A 4,573-nucleotide genomic window follows, 5' to 3' on the forward strand; every position below is an offset into this window, starting at 1 on the left:
TATTGAAAACACAATGGCCTGGGTCAGGCTCACCCTAGTCCTCAAGCTGACATCTCTGCTCTTCAATACTTTAAAAAGTTCCTGTGCAGCAGAAGGAAAAGACCAAAATGATGTCAGAAGAGACGCTGATACTTGCTCTCCAGCATAGAGGTACTAAAGCAAATGGAAGGAAGGAGAAGGTAAAAGAGCTGAATAAACATTTTAAAAAACTGCTCAAGAAGACAAAATCAAATACTTTTTGAGTATTTGTGGAAAGACCTGTAGTTAGAAAACCAAAAGGGAAGAACACTCTCAGCATTTCTTAAACTGGGGGAACTGAAGAAAAAAAATTCAAGCTTCCACTTGCAATATTGAAGAATTTGATGGGCAAAATACTGAATGATGTGGAAAGCATCAAAAGAAAATGGAAGGAATATACAGAGTCACTGTGCCAAAAAGAAACTGTCGATGTTCAACCATTTCCAGAAGTATTATGTAATCAAGAGACAATGATACTGAAAGAAGTCCAAGGTGCATTGAAGGCATTGACAAAGAACAAGGCTACGGGGATTGATGGAATACAAATGGAAATATTTCAATAAACTGATGAAGCACCAGAAGCACTCACTCATCTATACCAAGAAATTCAAAAGACAGCTACTTGGCCAACTGATTGGAGGAGATCCATATTTGTGTCCATTCCAATGGAATGCAGAAGTCATCAGAAAATACCATTGATATCTCAAACTAGTAAAATTTTGCTAAAGATAAGCCCAAAATGACTACAAACGTACATTGACAAAGAACTGTCAGAGGTTCAAGCCAGATTCAGATGAGGACGTGGAATAAAGACTATCACTGCTGATGTCAGATGGATCTTGGCTGAAACAGAGAATACAAGAAAGATGTTTAGTTGTGTTTTATTGACTACGCAAAGGCTTTCAATTGTGTGGATCATAAAAACCTATGGACAACATTGTGGAGACTGAGCATTCCAAAATACTTAATTGTGCTCATGAGGATCCTGTATGTAGACCAAGAGGTAGTTGTTCAAAGAGAACAAAGGAACACTGAATTGTTTAAAATTAGCAAAGGTGTGAGCCAGAGTTGTGTGCTTACACCATACTTATTCTATCTGTATGCTGAGCACATAATCCAGGAAGCTGGGCTATATGAAGAAAAACATGGCCCAGGATTGGAGGAAGACTCATTAACAACCTGCACTATGCAGATGATACAACCTTGCTTGCTGAAAATAAAGAGGATTTAAAATATTTATTGATGAAGATCAAAGACCACAGTCTTCAGTATGGTTTGCACCTCAATGTAAAGAAAACACAAATCCTCAAAACTGGACCAATAAACAACATCCACTTCAATGGAGAAAAGGTTGAAGTTATCGAAGACTTCATTTTGTTTGATCAACCATCAATACTCATGGAAGCAGTAATTAGGAAATTAAAAGATGTATTGCATTAGAAAAATCTGTTGTACAAGACCTCTTTTAAAAGTGTTCAAAAGCACATGACTAAGGTGCACTTGACCCAAGCCATGGTATTTTCAATAACTACGTATGCATGTTAAAGTTGCACAGTGAATAAGGAAGACCCTAGTAGAATTGATGCATTTGAGTTATGGTGTTGGAAGAGAATATTAAAAGTACATGAATTACAAAAAAAAATTCAATGTGTATTGGAAGAAAGAAGTACAGTCAGAATGCTCCTTCAAAGCCAAGATGGCCAAACTTCGTCCCTCCTGCTTCAGACATACTGTCAGGAGGGACCAGTCCTTGGAGAATTATATCATATTTGCTAAAGTGGAAGGTCAGAGAAAAAGAGGAATACATCCAACTAGATGGACTGGCACAGTGACAGCAGCAATAGACTCAAACATAGCAATAAGTGTGAGTTTGGTGTATGACCAGGCAAAGTTTCTTTCTGTTGTGCATAGGGTAGCTATGCACCCTATATGCACCAACTTGATGGCACCAAACAACAACAACATACTCAAGGTCATATTTTGGTTCTCTTGAACTTGTTTTGATTTTCTTCAGTTTCAGCCTTAACTTGCATATGAGTAATTGATGGCCTGTTCCACAGTCGACCCCTCAACTTGTTTTAGCTAACAATATTTAGTTTTTACATATTCTCTTCCTACAGATGTAGTCAGTTTGATTGTGGTGTATTCTATTTGGTGAAAAGTGGTATTTGCAATGAAAAAGTCTTGCAAAATTCTGCCATGCAATCTCCTGGTAATTTCTATTGACAAGGCCTTATTTCCAACTACTGATCCTTCCTCTTTGTTTCCAATTTTCACATCCCAATCATCAGTAATTATCAATGCATCTTGTCTTCATACTTGATAAATTTCAGACGGAATAGATTGATAGAATTATTTAATTTCTACATCACTGGCTTTGGTGGTTGGTGCATAAATTTCATTAATAGTTGTGTAAACTGGTCTTACTTGTAGTCCAATAGACATCATCTTATCACAGACAGCACTGTACTCCATTTCTCTTCAATTTGTCATTCCCAGCAGAGTAAATCATATAATTATCCTATTTGAATTGGCTAGTACCAGTCCATTTCAGCTCATTAATACCTCAAATATCTGTCTATATGTGTTCCCCTTCATTTTAACAACTTCCAATTTTCCTAGATTCATGCTCCACACATTCCATGCTCTGATTATGTAGCTGTTTCTTCTCATTTTGATTAGTGCCCCATCAGCAAATGAAAGTTGGCTCCATCCATGTCATTAAGGTTGACTCTATTTGAGTAGGCAGCTTTTCTCCAGTTATACTTTGAGTGCCTTCCAACTTGAGGGGCTCATCTCCCGCACTATATCAGACAATGTTTCACTGTTATTCATAGGGTTTTCAAGGGCTAATACCTCAGAAACAGACTCCCTATTATATCCTCCTAGAATTTTTTTGTCTTAAAGGTCTGCTGAAATCTCCCCACCATGGGTGACCCTGCTTGTATGTGAAACACTGGTGTAATACCTTTTCACATCACAGCAATATACAAGTCACCACAGTACGGCAAACTGACAGATGTGTGGGTCAGTTTGCCAAACTGTAGTGAGGCAGTAGAGACATGCAAATTAAAACAACAATGAGATATCATCTCACTGAAGCATTTATAAAAAAAAAGTTTAAAATAATAATAATAAAAACAAAACACAGAGAACAACAAATGTTAGCAAGGGTGTAGAGATTGGAACCCTCAAACACTACTGGTGGGACTTGAAAATGTTGCAACCTTTGTGGAAAAATGGTATGGTGTTTCCTCAAAAAGTTAGAAATAGAAGTACCATATGACCTAGTAATCCCTGTAATTGGTGAATATCCTAGAGAAATAAGAGCTATGACATGAATAGAGGTATGCACACTCATGTTCATTGCAACATTATTCAAAATAGCAAAAACTAAGACAATCTAAATATCCATCAAGCTAAACAAACTTTGCTACATACACACAATGTAGTACAATGAAGAATAAGTGTGAATCTGTGATGAACCTGGATGAAACTGGAGGATATAATTTTGAGTGAAATTAGTCTATCACTAAATGACAAATAGTATATGAGACCATTATTATAAAAAGTCAAGGAAAGTTTTTTGCTTTAAAAGAAAGATCTTTTAATGATTACCAAGGGTTAGGGGGGCAGGAATTCAATGGCTAGATAACACATGTTATCTTAGGTGACAGAAGACAATGTACAATAAGAGAGAAGTTGGCAGAAGAACAATGAAGACAAGGGAAGATGCTGGGAAGAGTGCAAAGCTAAAGAGAACAAAGGTAAATGCTATTTTTTACACAATACTGCAATAATAGTGATCTAGAGGTAGATACATGGATACAGATTGTTACAAGTACACAGGTTGAATAAGTGAGGGAGGAGAAGTGGGAGTATACCCACAACTATATACAGGTTTGACAGAGGATATTTGTACATAGGGAGCACAGAGGCCCCAAAGGATAAGAACTGGAATGCGAATCACGAAGTAGGTGGTTCAAACCAAACAGCCACTCTTCAGAAGAAAAATGAGGCTTTACAATCCTATAAAGATTTAAGAACTTGGAAACCCTATACAGGGTCGCTATAAATTAGGACCAGTTCAATGACACGTAGCAAAAACAACGTTTGTACATGGGTGCCTTTAATGCTTGCTGAAAGCAAAGAAGACTTAAAATACTTACTGACAGAGATCAAAGACCACAGTCTTCAGGGTGGTTTGCACTTAAATGTAAAGAAAACAAAAGTCCTCACAACTGGACCACCAAATAACATCATGATAAATGGAAGAAAGACTGAAGTTGTCAAAGGCTTCATTTTACTTGGATGCAGCATCAAAACTCATGGAAGTAGCAGTCAAGAAATCAAAAGACATATTGCATTAGGCAAATATGCTGCACAAGACCTCTATAAAGTGTTCAAGAGAAAAGATGCCAGTTGGAGGACTAAAGTGTTCTTGATCCAAGCCATGGTATTTTTTTTTTTTTAATTAAATGTTTTTATTTTGGATTGAGTGAAAGTTTACAGGGCACATCATCAGCTTCACATTCAACCATTCATATAGCTTGTT

Source organism: Chrysochloris asiatica, unplaced genomic scaffold, assembly GCF_000296735.1.
Source record: "Chrysochloris asiatica unplaced genomic scaffold, ChrAsi1.0 scaffold00126, whole genome shotgun sequence".
In the NCBI taxonomy this organism is placed as follows: domain Eukaryota; kingdom Metazoa; phylum Chordata; class Mammalia; order Afrosoricida; family Chrysochloridae; genus Chrysochloris; species Chrysochloris asiatica.